This window comes from Triticum dicoccoides, chromosome 4A, assembly GCF_002162155.2.
Source record: "Triticum dicoccoides isolate Atlit2015 ecotype Zavitan chromosome 4A, WEW_v2.0, whole genome shotgun sequence".
NCBI lineage: Eukaryota > Viridiplantae > Streptophyta > Magnoliopsida > Poales > Poaceae > Triticum > Triticum dicoccoides.
Window position 1 is genome coordinate 740,517,942 of NC_041386.1, and position 17,465 is coordinate 740,535,406.

The 17,465-nt window shown below is 42.0% G+C and overlaps 1 pseudogene; it reads left to right on the forward strand.

The window, feature by feature from the left end:
- The first annotated feature begins 11,978 nt into the window (after nucleotides 1-11,978).
- LOC119288313 lies at nucleotides 11,979-17,133 on the forward strand (annotated as a pseudogene).
- The last annotated feature ends 332 nt before the right edge of the window (nucleotides 17,134-17,465 follow it).

Consider the following 17,465-nt stretch of genomic DNA (forward strand, 5'->3'; position numbering starts at 1 on the left):
GGCGCACCGTGGCATGGTGCGCCATTACTAGTTGAACTAGTAACTAGTAATGGCGCACCATGCCACGGTGCGCCATTAGTATTTGAACACTAATGGCGTACCAACACATGGTGCGCCATTAGTATATAGTAATGGCGCACCACATGTCTGGTGCGCCATTAGTGTCAATTCCATCTATAGCTCTTTTCCTAGTAGTGTAAGGCCAGACGAATTCCCGGATGAGTACTCAGAGAAGAACTACATCTGGTTAAGGCCGGACATCTGGGTTTTGGTACACGAATAATCTGGGCAATTGTCCGACCATGAAATTCTTTCCATTTTTTCTCGGTCGTAGAAGTCAGAAAACAAGTGCAAACACCCCTAAGATAGCCTCGAATCGAAAAACATTCAACACGAAAGTTGTTTGTCCCCATTGTCAGCTGAAACACCTTGTATTAGTTGAAGAATATAAAATGTGTTATTGTTCACCAACAATTTTTTTATTAACGAGCTAGCTAGAATAGGACGTGCCTGTGTTAAAACAGCTGTTTGGCTGCGATCTGCACCTGAGGAGGTTGTAAACTTATGCTCCTTGGATCATCCTGATCCAGACTGATTAATAGAAGGTCTTTCACCCCGCAAAAAAAATCCTTTTGAACAATATTTTTTCATGTTTTCCATTTTTTGAGCTGAACAATATTTTTTTTTCTTGCCAGACTAGAACGATATTATTCACTAACAATAATGCCAAAAAGAAAAACACCTGGTCTCCATCACTGTCGTCCATACCCACATGGACGGCCGTTGATTGGTTGTGTTCACAGCCTCTCACCGGTCCGGCGCACGGCCACGGGCACGCCTACCTACCTGAGAGGCTCTGTCTGACACGTCCACTCCCCTTTCTGCTCTGGCGACCCACAAGCGACCGGCAACCGGCGGCGGGCGTCCCTCTCACCCCCAATACCAGGTGATAAGATCCATCTCTCACCCACCTTATCCCTGTTTGTGTCGCTTAGTCCCATCCACCTTCTCCGGCTGGTGGCTTGGTCACTGCCCCACGCAGGTTCTCCGCCATATTCATCCCGGAGCCCATCAAATTAGGTTACCCCTTGTGATGTGCATCCCCTTGCTTCCTGAGAGTCAATGGTGTGTCCTGAGCTGAACATTCGTTGGGTTATATTACGAAGATGGTGATGATGCACACATGTTTTGTCGATCAGAGGCATTTTTTGGTATGTACAGACATGTGATGAAGTTCAGTGATAAGTACCCAAACTTTTTTACTTTTAAACAACCCAAATGTAGTAAGGACGACAGACTTGTACTTCACTGTTTCTCAACCACGTTTTTTAGAAGCCAAATCGGTTTGCGGTTAAACACTTCCTGAATTAGCTGACCCAAGCTACCTCTTGTTTGTTTTGGTTAACAGTTGAGTGGAACCATCCTGTTGGCCCCAAAATCAGTCAGTGACATTCATACGCGCTTTAGCTTTACATCTCTTTTACGGTATTTGCCTTTGCCTATTTGTAATTGTGCGCACAAGCAACATCGATAATGACTCCTCAGAGGCACTAGGATAGACTGGTTGTTTTTCTTTTAGTAAATAGGTTGGGTACTACCACTGGTGCAGAGACCTGGTATACAAACGGTTTTTAACCCCTTTCCGCGACGGTGTTTGAAACCGTCGCCAAGTGAGTCTGGGCGATAGGGGGGTCCTTCCCACACGACCCAGAAACCGTCGGGGATAGGCCCTGCTGGCACACAGGCTGGGGCAAAATGAGCTCGTGTGCGATCTGGCGGGGCATCGAAACCCAATTGTTTCCGTTCGTATGTACATCCCACACGGTGAATTCCAGAAAAACATTTCTGTTCGTATATATATCACACACGGCTTTTTGTGTGAAAACTTTTGTGCATGGTGGCCTAACGCAAACAGTTCTCTGCCGGAAGCCGTGTGTGGTTGTTAGTTGATCGAACACGGCTACTTTCTAGAAACCGTTTGGATTGTTTGAGTTCATCGCCCATGATGCTGTCTGAGTAAGCGTCTGCAATAGAAAAACCCCAATAAGCAGGGTAATTAGCCTATTATTGATAATCTATGTACTAATCAAATTGATATTTCTTATAAAACACAACAGATATTTCATATCCTTATAACAACAACTAGGATTTCATAATCGAATTACATCAGATAGCTTCGGCACTCAGTTACGCCATTACACAACAGCACCAAGTTTCACATGCAACATTGAAAACCTTTGGAAAGTAGTATCATACACGGTAAATAGACAGATGAATCTCATTTGGGAAACTACAGAAGCGGAAGGCAAATATTGAGCCTTCAGTGATGTTGAATGTTCTTGCAACTTTAGGCCAATGGCTATGGATAATTTCCCGCCCAACCTTCGTCATTTCTAGGAAGACTTCAATATTGTATCGTGGGTGTTGAATGAATACCTTCATAGCCTCTTGACCATGCAGGTGGTTTGAGAGGTAATCATCGATGAACTGCTTTGAAAAGTACTGAAAACAAAGATATGCATAAATCGTTGTTATAAATTTTGAAATGGCGCAAGGGGTAAAAACAAGGTAAAAGAGTTAGTCCATCCTATAGTTGACTGATGTCTTCTTCATTGTGCAAACAAAGATTTTGCTGTTATTTGTCGCAAGTTTCTTCATCCTAACAATCTTTCTGAGCTTCTTGACTTGACTGATATTCATGGAAATCTCATTTCTCCATATGCAAAATGGGTCGAACAGTCGATCTAAGCCTCTGACAGCAGGACCTACATGTTCAAGACCAAATTGTAAGAAAGCTAAATATTAGAATGATTCCTGCAACTGCACAATAATATGCTATTAGCGAAAGGACCATGCTTAAGCAAACCTCGACGGTAAACCGCAGTGTCTCCCACTATTTCCCTGCAACACACATAAGGAAGATCTTGATCAGGTTAACTGAGAGTTGTCATACTATCAGTAGAATATGTATTGAGTACAGCCAAATTCGATTTATTTCACATGCATAACAATACAAAATTGTACCCACAACAAATGAAAATCAAATTGCAGAACTAAATCAAACAGTTAAATGGATAGCATACCAAATGAACAAAAATAGTTAACTGAGCACAGCATTGCAGAATAGAAACATGTAGTAGAAGATAAGACAGTTAACAAAACAAAGAATGCTTGAGAACAGTACTATGAAATGTAGCAATTTTCGGACCAAACTGTTAACTGAACACTACATTTTAGAGGACCAAACTATTAATTAAACATTACATTTCAGAGGACCAAACTGTTAACTGAACATCAGATTGCATATTAACATTACAGAGGACAGATCACTAAAAGGCACTGGCGGTGGCCTCGAGAAAACAGCACGAACTGTATTTTAAAGTAGACAACCGCGTGGCGGTGTTGACGGTGGCCTCGAAGATGAGGTGCTCTTTCAAGATCTGGCGGTTAGTACGCATGGCAGCCATAGCGACCTCGTGCGTGCGTGCGGCCGTGATTTTCTTCTCCGCTGCCAGATGGTACTGAGCTCCACGTTATACTGTGTGCAAAATGGTTGTGGGCAGCGCTTAATTGGAGGAGGGGACAGTGATTTCGGCGGAAGGTGTCGTGTCGTCGGTTGGGGCATGCGGGATGGGAAAGGAGGAGGTTGGTGTGGGTGGGGTGTGGATTACCTGACCATATCAATGAGGTCGTGTAGCAAGAAGAAGGGTCGGCGGCGGGGAGGCCACGCAGCAAGAAGAAGGATCATCGGCGAGAAGGCAGCGCTGCAAGAAGAAGGGTCGCGGCGAGGAGGCGACACTGCAGGAAGAAGAGTAGCCGGCGAGGAGGCGGCGCTGTAAGAAGAAGGGTCGCCGACGAGGAGGCAGGGCTGCCAGTAAGCATCAGTGAAGGTTTGGACTTGGAAAGCAAGGAGGAACAGTGGAAATGTGGCTTTTGGTGGGAGGGAGGGGGCGGGAAGATAGATATTTCCGCGGCGGTAGAAAAATTTCGCTCGGTGCCATGAGAAACTGGCGCACTAGTGTGGTTCAAGCGGGGGTGGTAGATTGGAGACGACGAAGCTTTCTGCGTAAGCCAGACAAGACAGTGCGCCAAGATATTTTATATCGCACCCCACATGATTCTTTCTAATAAACTGTTTGTGGTATACCTGATTTTTTCATTATCTTTTGGAAGACAAAATGGTGTTACAGACGGAAATGATGGTGTTTGAATTGCTAGAACATTTATATACAATGAACATGCAACTACATGAGTGTTGTGTTTAAATTTGCAATTATTCTAGGTTCGTTTGGCATTTTTATGCATTAATTGAGTTTTTAGGCATTTAGTGTGCATAATTCAAATTTGAACTACAAGCACATGCTTTAGTGCACTAAAGTTTGCTGAATAATCACATGTGTGTCTTTGGGTGAATTTATAGGTCCCATGCAAGAAATGAGAATAAAATTCAAACATCTGGACGTCGTGGCTCGGCCGGGACATTGAAAAACTTGGTTTTTAAATTCCTGGAAATTCAAAACTCGCCTGAAAATCATGAAACTTGGCATGGTGTCAATTCATGGCACCAACATGATGTGGTAAAAAAATTGGCCGCATTTGGACAAGTTTTTGGTATAAACTTCTTGCAAACCGGATCTTCTCTCGAGGAGACTCGCGGTTCTCAAGGGAGATGTGTCACCTTTGTGTGCGAAATGATATATGCCGCCTTACCCCCTTGATTTTTTACAGGGGCAACATAGAACTATATGTGTGTCTTGTTAAAATTTGGAATTATTCCGGGTTCGTTTGTACTTTCTTATACGTTAATTGAATTTCCGATCATTTAAAGTGCATAATTCAAATTTGAATTACAAGCACATGTTCCAGTGCACCAAAGTTGGTTGAAAAAATCACATGTGTGTCCTTGGGTGAATTTCTAGGTCCCATGCAAGAAATGAGAATGAAATACAAACATCTGGGCGTCGTGGCTCGGCCGGAAAGATTGAGAAACTTGGTTTTTAATTCCTGTAAATTAAGAACATGCCTGAAAATCATGAAACTTGGCATGGTGTCATGACATGGCACGAACATGTTGTGGTAAATTTTTTGGCCGAATCGGAACAAGCTTTGGTATAAGCTTTTTGCAAAGCAGAGCTTCTCTCAAGAAGGCTCGTGGTTCCGAGAGGGAATGTGTCACCTCCGTGTGCGAAACGACATACACTGCCTTCTCGCGCCTTAATTTTTTTACACATGCATATTAGACCAAATCGAAGTATTATGCTAAATGTTGGAATTATTCCGGATTCGTTTGGCCTTTTTATACATTAATTGAATTTTTGGGTATTTAATGTGCATAATTCAAATTTGAACTATAAGCGCATGCTCCAGTGCATCAAAGTTGGTTGAAAAGTCACATGTGTGTCCTTGGGTGAATTTGTAGGTCCCATGCAAGATATGGGAATGGAATTCAAACATTTGGGCGTCGTCCCACGGCTGGAAATGTTGAGAAACTTGGTTTTTTAATTCAGGTAGATCTGAAACACGCCTGAAAATAAGAAAACTTGGCATGGTGTCATGACATGGCACCAACATGTCGTGATAATTTTTTTGGCCGAATTGGGACAAGTTTTGATATAAGCTTCTTGCAAAACAGAGCTTCACTCAAGAAGGCTCATGGTTCCGAGAGGGAACGTGTCACCTCCGTGTGCGGAACGACATACACTGCCTTCTCCCGCCTTGATCTTTTACACAGGCAGCTTAGACCAAATAGTTGTTTCGTGCTAAATTTTGGAATAATTCCAGGTTCGTTTGGCCTTTTGATATATTAATTCATTTTACAGGCATTTAACACACATAATTCAAATTTGAAGTACAAGTGCATGCTCGAGTGCGTAAAAGTTAGTTGGAAAATCTTTTGTGTGTACCTGGGCGAACTTCTAGGTCCCATAGAAGAAGTGGGAATGAAATTCAAACATCTGGGCGTCTTGGCTCGGCCGGAAACATCGAGAAAACTTGGTATTAAAATCCCCGTAAATCCAAAACTCGCCTGAAAATCATGAAACTTGGCATGGTGTCATGACATGGCACCAACATGTTGTGGTAATTTTTCTATCCGTTCTGCGAAGGCGCACATATTAACAATCAACAAAGTCATTTTGGAACAAGTGTTGTCACGTTACAAATCGAAAACACAAGTATTATTGAAACCGTGGGCGTTCTACTTATCAATTACGTGCCGCCACGCGTCCCTTTTTTTATTGGCTAGGAGGTGCCATGCGGGGTAGCTATTTGAGTACGGGAGGTGTGCGATCAGACCCCTGCACGTGCTCATCGGGAGGAGAGCCCTTTGACCTCTATCCGCCGCGCACCTCCCTACCAACATCTCCATCAATGGCGCCCGAGCCCTTGTTTCACGGTGTGGCTATGTCTCACTGGACTAAGATTTAAGAGAGAAAAATGAAAACTGAAAATAAAGTTTTGCACGGATCTTGATGTAAGATCCGATAGACCTATATAGCATCGACTGCGACTTATATCAAGCATGATGAATATAAGAAACGATGACAATGAATAATATTTGTCTTACATATTTAGGAACATAATTAAAAAAGCCACATGCGACAACGCCTGAAATACACAAGGGAAAAAGAAGAAGAAGACAACGATCTGGCTCGCTAATCTCTACTTTCTTGATGTGTTGCTGCATGCCGCGGGAACTAGTCTCTGCGGCGAGCGGTGATGAGCTCTTTCCTGTCCTTAAGATGCTGCTTGAGAGCATCCACGGATTCCTCCACCAACCTTTTGCGCTTCGTGCGCAGCACGACTTTCTTGTCCATAAGTTTCTCGACGATGACACTGGTCCTCTTCAACAAGGCAGTGGTCTCCTCCTGCTGCTCCATACTTCCGACAATCTTCGCCCTCAGCAGGTCGCGCTCGGCCCGGAGCTTCGCATTGCTCTCCCTTGGTTGCCGGATGACGGCGGTAGCCTGTTAAAGCGAGGCTTTCATGTCGTCCTGCAACCCCGCCCAGTCGGAGATCTGAGCTAGCTATGGACGATCGCATGCATGCGCATGTAAGAGTCCTCGCCTGCCCGCGAGACATTTTGCCAAGCCGCCGCGGTGCGGGAGGACATCTCTGCTGCATTCGCGGCACGGCCGGACCAGTCTGCTACATCGACGGCGCGGCGGGACCTCTGTGCTGCTACGGCCGCGCAGGGGGACATGTCGGCCGCTTTCACAACGAGGCAGGACATCTCTGATGCTTCCGATTCCATGCTCGTCTCTCCCTGGTGGCAATCTCTCGACCCAGAACTCACGCTGACCATGGCAGACAGGGAACGATGATGACTGACTTGTTTGTTTTTGTGGATGAGGAGTTGAGGAGGAATGTGCAGTCATCTTGGAGTAGTAGTATTTATTAACGAGTACTAATACGCTTCTAAGTGGGAAACCGTTTAGATTTTAATTGTTGTGAATATATTTGAAAATTGGAATGTGACGGGACGCAGACTCAAAATTTATCGACGATTCTATAATTTCTAAGTGCGGCACTATTTCTGGACGGCTTAACATGGGCATGGTTTCTCGGTCGCGTACGTGGCGTTTGCACCATAGGGTGCACCGCAATAGGCAATGTCAGCACATGTCTTGTTCCAACAATCGTGCGCGCTCGCTATTGACATTTTTGTAATGCATGTTCAACATTTTTGTAATACACGTCTAACATTTTCAATACAAATTAATTTCTTTTATTATACATGGTAAACATTTTTTTCCTATACACATTTTTAATATTTTTTAAATGTCCGACTAAAAAAATTTCAAATACAAGATCACATCCTTTGAATACATGGTCAACATTCTCTCTATACACATTTACGATTTTCCAAGCGCTTGATTAACATTCACAAAGACTTGTTCAACATTTTTAAATGATTGATTAACATTTTAATTACATGAGCAATTTTTCCAATATTAATTTAATACAGGGTCAATAATTTTTTATACACAATTACCATTTTTCAAATGCTACATTAACATTATCCCAACACTTTTTCAATAATTTTTCAAATGCTTTATTAACAAATTTATATACATGATCAAAAAATTCTATCTTTTTTTAATACATGGTCAGCATTTTTTGCATACACATTTAACATTTCCCAAATATTTGATTAAAATAATTGAATTACTTGTTCAACATGTTTTTCAAATTATTGATTAACATTTTTATATATACATGATAAAAAATTCATCATTTTTTAATACGTGATCAACAATTTTTGTATACACGTTCAACTTTTCCGAATGCTTGATTAACATTTTTTGATAAATACTTGTTGAATATTTTTTTGAATGCTTGATTAACAGTTTTTCCAAATACTTGTTGAACATTTTTTTGAATGCTTGATTACCATTTTTTCAAATACTTGTTCATCAATTTCCGAATGCTTCATTAACAGTTTCAAATAGCATTTCAAAAAATTACAATTTTTGTAGAGTACATATTTAGAATATTTTAAAGTATAAACAAATTTTCGGGATAAAGCAAAAAAGAAAACAGAAAACAGAAAAAGAGGCTGTGGCCTCCCGCGTGCGTGGGCTGGGCCATCTCACTCATTTGGGCGCCCCAGGTTTACTCTCGCATTCTCCGGCGTCTCCGCCGCAAATTAGTACCGGCGGCAACTCCTCTCTCTCTCTCTCTCTCTCTCTCTCTCTCTCTCTCTCTCTCTCTCTTGTGCGCCCCCAGGTTTGCCCCGCCGACCTCCGACTGCGTTCTGAGCCAGTGCCGCTAAGCCATCTATGCTTGATTAACAAATTTATATACATGAAAAAATTCATCAAATTTTTCATACATGGTCAACATTTTTTCAGATGCTTGATTAACAAATTTATATACATGATAAAAAAATTCATCAATTTTTTCATACATGGTCAATATTTTTTCAGATGCTTGATTAACAAATTTATATACATGATCAAAACTATTCATCATTTTTTTCCATACATGGTCAACATTTTTTCTATAGACAAATAACATTACCCAAATACTTGATTAACATTTTTCAAATACTTGTTCAACATTTTTTCAAATTCTTGATTAACATTTTTATATATACATGATAAAAAAATCCAGAGTTTTCCTAATACATGATCCAAAAATTTGTATACACGTTCAACATTTCTGAATGCTTGATTAATTTTTTTCAAATATTTGTTGAATGCTTGATTAACATTTTTGAGATCGATGGGCCCAATTGAGATGGGGAATCAGCTCGGCGCCTGTACCAATTGAGATCGATGGGCCGGCCTGAGCCGGACTGATTTTAAGCAAATCCCCGATCTGAAAGGAGTAAGGAGGTGGTGAAGGCACAAGATTTGGAGGAAATTCAGATACTGGAGGGGTTACAGATATGATGTGCATGCTGAGTAGGCACAGGATCTCAAGGGGCTACAGATTTTCGACCGGTCCACGAAGATCTGGATGTCTGATGAATGAGTCTCTTTGTCATTGTTGGATCACACTGAGCGGAAGCAATTTGCATGATCGGTTCTGCTCAACTAGATCGGCCTCGGTATGCAAATTGAGTTAGAGACAATTGTTTGTTAACGATGTCAGGTGAAACGGTTTTTTCCATTCTGAAAGTCGTACCTGATCAGAATGGTGCTAGCTATAGCCTTGCCCATTTTGGTTGTTCGCATTACAGCCATGTTTGGTGGCTAGGGAATTTACTGGAGGAGATAGCTGTGGTTGTCAGGTGATGAGTGTTTAGTGATATGCGCCAGTGTACTTCTACAGTAATTCGAAAGTTGTTACGCTGTACAAAATCTCTTCCTTTTTGCTATGTAATATATGAATGCAATGGGAAGAAATCTGTTACTGATTTGCAATTCTATTTTGTGATGATTACCCTGCAGGTTGAACATCAATACGGTCGTATTTTATTCTTGGATATAGTTTTCAGATTTGCAAGGATGATTCATGGAAATTATGAGAGCCAGCAATGGTGATGAGAGAGAAAAATATTTTGACAGGCTAGCACCATGTCCATCAGACCACCACCATGATGATTCTCCACTCCTGCACGCATGGTAAGGAGAGGAACGACATTCTAACTCTTGATGCTTCAGGGATTACAAACTGGTCGTTTGTATTTGCGCAGTCCTCTAGAGTTATGTGATATCTCAAAATGTGAAAAGATGCATCTAGCAGCCTACTTTATGTTATTTAATTATCGATCAGTGAGCTGTCTCCACATTGGTTACTAGTTGGTATATTAGCAACTGCAGTCAGATGAACATAAAAAAGGGCAAGTAGCTGGATCAGATCTACTATTGCCTCATTGACCAGCTGGCGTCTTTCCCAAGTGATACTCCCTCCGTCACAAAATAAGCGTCTCAACTCTGTACTAACTTTAGTACAATGGTGTACTAAGGTTGAGACACTTATTTTGGGATGGAGTAGATAATAACCACCTCCCACCCACCTTGTCCTTGCCCCAGTGGGTTTATTCGTTCTTGCCTGCATTAATTTGTAGATCTGTTGATGTTCTCCCGTGCATGAATTGCGTAGCCGGATCATTGGATTCCTGAAAACGTACACTGTCCCTGCTTAGTTTATACCAGCAATTAATGGTACGCAGATTTGCTTTCTGGCATATTATATTATCGCTGTAAAGGAATTTTTGATATCTGGATTATATATGGTGGCTTGACTTACAGAGGCATGGTTTCCTGTTCACTGCTTCTAGGTGTGCTGGATAGCCAGTAATTCAGTGTGTAAAGCTAGGAATGATAGGAATATATTATTGTCCACATTTTTCAGAGTTGAGATCGATACACTAGATGCAGACCAAACCCAACCAAAGGAATTCACAAAATGGATACCAAACCAAAGGAAGAGAAAAATGCTGGACAGGTAAGCACTAGGAGAAGAAGAAAATGAGAAGCACACATGCTAGTTCATCAGGTTCTTATTGTGGTCACCAAGGGCGGACTGTCTGGCTACATTGGAGACCACGGAACAGCACTAAAAGATTTGAAAAGGTGTAGATGTTATGGCTCCAAATGCCACTCGAAACGGGAGACGTTTCTTGGTGCGTGCAGATAACTCAACTGATATATCAGTGATGAGTACTATATATTTTATGATATACAGCTAGAAATTTGCTACTTTTTTTGGAAGAAGTAGAGGCAAGCACTCTGTCAAATCCTGCATGTACACTTCTATAGTAATTCGAAAGTAATTAGGCTGTACAAAATCCTGCATGTTCGTGGAAAGCGTGAGGAGCCAGCGATGGTGATGGGCAGCAAGAAAAATATATTGTTACCAACTTGTTGTTTGTATTTATTAGTCAGACAATGGTCTTGTATTGGAAGATTCCTTTGGTATTTCATAATTTAGTTATCAATCAGTGAGCTGTACGTGTCCAAGTTGGTTGCTGGTTAGTTTGTTAGTAAGTCTATCTCAGCTAAACATAAAAAAAGGGCAAGTAGCTTGATCAGACCTACTATTGCCTCATTGACATGCTGTTTCCTACTATCTGCTTCTCCTCTAACCTTGCCTCATCGCTATGCCGGTTCCTACAGTGCTGCTTCCCGCCTATTCATCTGTGATTTCCCACTCCAACAGATTTTTCATCCATTGTTATATTCTCTTGACCTGCTGCTTGGGAATTTCTGCCTCTCGTTCTTTTGCAACACAACATTTTTAGCTCCTAGTATCTGCCTCTCCCACAACCTTGCTGCATCGCTGCGCCGGCACCTACAATGTTGCTTATCGTGCTTTCATCTGTGTCAGCTCACCACTATTCTTGTATGTTTTCCTTGATAAATCTGGCTGTATAATGTATAGTCCTGTTTATTATCTTCATTGTTGCAACCGACAAATTTATTCTGTAATTTCCCAATCCAACAGGTGTCATCCATGGCTATATTCACTCGTTGCATGGAGCTATCTGTCCGCTGCTGAAAATTTTAATACAGAAAAATCCATCGCGGTATGCATCTAGCCTACTTTATGCACTTTAATCGTCGATCAGTAAGCTGTGTCCACATTGTTTAGTGGTTAGTTTATTAGCAAGTCCAGCTCAGCCCCACTTAAGAAATAGAGCAAGTTGCTGGATCAGATCTGCTATTGCCTGGTTGACCTGTTGTTGGGGGATTTCTGCATCTCATTCTCTTGCAACACAACACTACTAGCTCCTACTACCTTCCTCTCCTGCAACCTTGCCTCACTGCTGTGCCGGCTCCTACGACATTTCTTCTCACTTATTTGTGTAAGCTCACCACAATTCTTGTATGTTTTCCTCCGCAAATCTGGCTGTAAGGTCCTGTTTATTATCTTCCTTCTTGCAACAGGCTAATTTATCTAGTGATTCCCACTTCAACAGGTCTTCATCCCTTTCTATATTCACTGGTTGTTTCTAGCTCCGATTCAGAAGCACTTTCATTGCTGGTCTATCAATTATTCAGGTCAGTCCTCACTCTCAGAACAGTACCCGTAGTCTTTACTATTGTCTACAGATCTGCAACTAGGTTTTTCTCTTCTTATCACCGTTCAACAGGTTTGTCGCATGATTTCCTCCTCCAACAGGTTTTTCATCCATCACCACGTCCAGAAACAATTCCAGTGCTATCTTCAGTTTATTCAGACCATTCCAACGCAAAAAATAAAGCCTGCAATCCGATGGAAGTAGCATTGGCTAGCGCTGCCTTAAGCGTTAGCTTAAAATTGGCCACATCTCCGGCCTTGAAGAAGCTTCTTGCTAATGCTTCAATGTACCTTGGAGTGGACATGGCACGTGAGCTCCATGAACTGGAAACCACTATCTTGCCGCAGTTTGAGTTGTTGATTGAAGCAGCAAACAAGGGAAACCACAGGCCCAAGTTGGACAAATGGCTTCATGAACTCAAAGAAGCCTTCTACCTGGCTGAAGACTTGCTTGACGAGCATGAGTACAACCTCCTCAAGCGCCAAGCAAAGGGGAAGGGTTCCACCATCAGTAGCACTATTATGAAACCTCTGTGTGCTGCATCAAGCAAGCTGTCCAACCTGAGCTCAGAGAACAGAAAGCTAATTCTCCAGCTGAATCAACTGAAGGCTACTCTAGCAAAAGCCAAGGACTTCCGGCAACTGCTCTGCTTACCAGCTGGTTATAATGCAGAAAGCCCCACCATACCACCAACTGTTGTTCTTGAGACCTCATCAATACCACCACCTCTGAAAGTGATTGGTCGTGACAAGGATCGTGATCATATGACAGATCTTCTTACCAAGACAACCAATACCACTGAATCTAGTACAACTATGTACTCGGGTTTGGCCATTGTTGGAGCTGGAGGCATGGGAAAGTCCACCTTGGCCCAGCTTGTTTATAATGACAAGAGGGTAAAAGAATATTTTGGTGTGAGAATGTGGGTAAGCATCTCACGCAAACTTGATGTCCGCCGTCATACACGAGAGATCATTGAGTCCGCCTCTCAGGGGGAGTGCCCACGCATTGATAACCTTGATACTCTGCAGCGCAAGTTGCTTGACATGCTGCAAGAATCAGGGAAATTCCTACTTGTGTTGGATGATGTTTGGTTTGAACCTAGTAGTGAGAGGGAATGGGACCAACTGTTAGCTCCTCTAGTTTCCCAACAGATGGGAAGCAAAGTTTTGGTGACTTCTCGGCGGGATACATTTCCAGCTGCTCTTTGCTGCGAAGAAGTGTGTCCTCTGAAAAACATGGAAGATGCTCAGTTCTTGGCACTCTTCGAACACCATGCATTCTCTGGACTAGAAATTGGAAATCCGCAATTGCATGGAAGGCTGAAAGATTTTGCAGAGAAGATTGCTAAAAGGCTTGGACAATCTCCTTTGGCGGCAAAAGTTGTGGGTTCCCAGTTGAGAGGGAAAACAGATATCACAACATGGAAGGATGCTCTAACTATGAAGATTGACAAATTAAGTGAGCCCTTGGGAGCTCTATTATGGAGTTATGAGAAGTTAGATCCATGTCTACAGAGGTGCTACCTATATTGCAGCTTGTTTCCAAAAGGCCACAAGTATTTCATTGATGAGTTGGTTCGTCTTTGGCTGGTAGAGGGCCTTGTTGATTGGTGCAGTCAAAATAAGATAGTTGAAGACATTGGGAGGGATTGCTTCAACGAGATGATCTCTGTTTCATTCTTTCAATCAACATCTGATGATTGGACTGGCACGTACTATGTTATGCATGATCTCCTTCATGATTTGGCAGAATCACTCTCCAAAGAAGGCTACTTCAGATTGGAAGATGATAAGGTGACTGAAATACCATCCAGTGTTCGACATCTATCTGTTTGTGTTGATAGTATAAAGCTACACAAGGATAGTATCAGCAAGTTACATCATTTACGCACTATTATCTGCATAAACCCCCTAGTGGATGATGTAAATGACCTTTTTAATCAGATACTACAGAACTTGAAGAAGTTGCGAGTACTATATTTGTCATCTTACAGCAGTACTAAGTTACCAGAATCTGTTGGTGAGTTGAAGCATCTTCGGTATTTGAACATCATCAGAACACTGATTTCTGAATTACCAAGATCACTGTGTACTCTTTACCTCTTGCAGTTGCTTCTGTTTAATGACAAAGTTGAGAGTTTGCCTGAGAAACTCTGCAATTTAAGGAAATTACGGCATCTTGAAAAGCAAAATAATGACATATTCAAGTTATTCAAAGAAGCACTGCCTCAAATTCCTAATGTTGGCAATCTAACTTCTCTTCAACAATTTGAGGAATTTTCTGTGCAAAAGAAACTGGGATATGAATTGCAACAGCTGAGGGACTTGAACGAGATTCATGGCAGTTTAAGTCTCACAAATCTTGAGAATGTCACTGGGAAGGATGAAGCCTTAGAACCGAAGCTGCAAAGAAAACATCATCTTGTCAGCTTGCGACTTTCCTGGAGCTGCAAAAATAACATCGATGCAGAGGATAGTTCACATTTGGAGATTCTAGAAGGCCTCATGCCACCACCTGAACTTCGGGATCTTACAATTGACGGTTACAAATCTTCAAAATATCCAGTCTGGTTACTTGATGGTTCATATTTTGTGAATTTGGAATCTTTAAGCTTTTTTAATTGCAATGCATTACAAAGCCTACCATCCAATATTGAGCTATTTGGGAATTGCAGTTCACTCATCCTAAACAATGTGCCAAAACTTGAAGGCATTACCTTGTCTTCCACTTGGCCTTAAAGTGCTAGGAGTGGACAATTGCCCCCTGCTTATATTTATTTCCAACACTGAGCTGAAACATCATGATCCAAGAGAGAATGTTATGAGGATAGACCACTTGGCATCACAACTTGATTTAATCTGGGAGGTGGATTCAGGATCAAATATTATGACTATATTCTCATTGGAACATTCATTTTTGAAGGAGTTGATGATATTGAAGCAAGCTGATTTGTCACACGTTCAAAACCTTGAAAGTGCTCTAGAAAGAGGGAAAGATGAAGTATTAGTAAAGGAGGATATAATAAAGGCATGGATATGCTGCCATGAGCAAAGGATGGGACTCTTGTATGGAAGGAGCATTGAGCTGCCACTGGTTTTACCATCAGGACTTCGTCAACTGTCTCTCTCTTCATGCAGTATTACAGATGGAACTTTAGTTGTTTGCCTTGATGGCCTGACTTTACTGGAAAAATTGTTCTTCAAAGGGGTTATGTCCTTAACTACACTTCCCTCAGAAGAGATCTTCCAGCATTTGACAAAGCTTGTGGACTTGTCCATCAGATATTGCTGGTGCCTCAGGTCATTAGGGGGCTTACAAGCTGCTATCTCTCTTTCAAATGTTACCTTGGATTCCTGCCCTTCTTTGGAGTTGTCACGTGGAGCTGAATGTTTGCCATTATCCCTTGAGAAGCTCAACATAGGCAGTTGCGTGCTTGCAGCTGATTTCCTCTGTACTGACTGGCCACACATGAAATATATTAGCATAACCAATTGCAGAAGCAATGTATGCTTGTGTGTTGGTAGTCTCACCTCTCTTAAAACATTCGCACTGTATCACATGCCAGATTTATGTACAATCAAAGGATTGTCTTCCCTGAAACTTGAACACGCACATTTGATTGATGTTCCGAAACTCACTCCCGAGTGTATCTCACAGTTTCAAGTTCAACACTCACTCCATGTTAGTAGTCCTGTAATACTGAACAACATGCTCTCGGGTGAAGGTTTGACAACTCTAGCATTTGTCTCTTTTCTGGGATGCAAGGAACCAGTCATTTCATTAGAAGAATCCACAATTTTTTCATCTCTCAAGTGCCTGAGATTCTGGAGTTGCCAAATGATTTCATTGCCAGCGAATCTGAAGTGCTTCTCCAATCTGAAGAATCTCTATATCTATGACTGCCCCAACATATCATCTTTACCAGATCTGCCATCCTCCCTCCAGCGCATAGATGTACGTGGTTGTGAGCTCTTGAAGGACATCTGCCGAGCACCTGATGGAGAAAGTTGGCCAAAGATCGCCCATATTCGCTGGAAGGACATTAGCTGAAGTGTTATTTAGATTCCCACCTGCAAAATTTCTGGAAACGTACGTTAGCTCCTGTCAGCCACCTTTGCACTCTCAAGGATATATGTAGCCTTTCCTAATACATATGCATTTCGTTTACTTTTCTATCTTTCAAAGTTCTTTTTTTCATTTTTTTACTTCAACTTTATAGCAGGCCGGTGGAGGTGCGCTCCAGGCTCCAACAACCTGTTACAAGGTGGAGGGCCTCAGGTTGGCTCATCTATTCAACTGCTTCTCCTACTTCACTGGCCAGTGCATATCTCCTCGGTCGGACTCCTGCTTTGTTTATAGCTTCATGCATTGCCATCTCGCACTGAACCACCTCCTGTCCTCTGGTGCCACCATCACTAACGGTGGTTTTTGTAAACGTGCTGTCAGATATCTTTTTCTTCATGGTATATTACTCATCGGCCGAAAGTAGTGTCTAATTTGGATCTTGTTATTGTCGTCTTGTTGTGCTATCCTCTTGTGGAGTATGTTATAATTTTGGTTCGTATGGACTGTAATTGTTAGCTCTTGTTTGCTGTTACATACTCTTCTGAATAAATGCAACTAAGGGAGTGATGGTCTCTTATCATTTACTCTCGCAATGAGTTATGTGTTATACTGCAAGTCCCGCGGTACTTGGGTTTCGAGCTTGATACAACGTGCCTTGTGCCATGATCTCGTCTAGTTGGTCTAGACAGCCTGCTGCTTCAGGTCTGCAGGGCATGTGCTCTGTTTATTGTTGTAGTTGCTCATTCCCTGCTCTGTTTATTTATCTCATGCAGTATGTATGAGCACTTGCATATATAGCCGGAGAGCCAACTGCTTCAGATTTTCAGGCATTGTCATCATCCACAGACTTCTATCTTGAAGAACATGATAGAGGCATTATTTAACTATCTTCTCGACTGAGGTACTCCCTCCGTCCGGAAATACT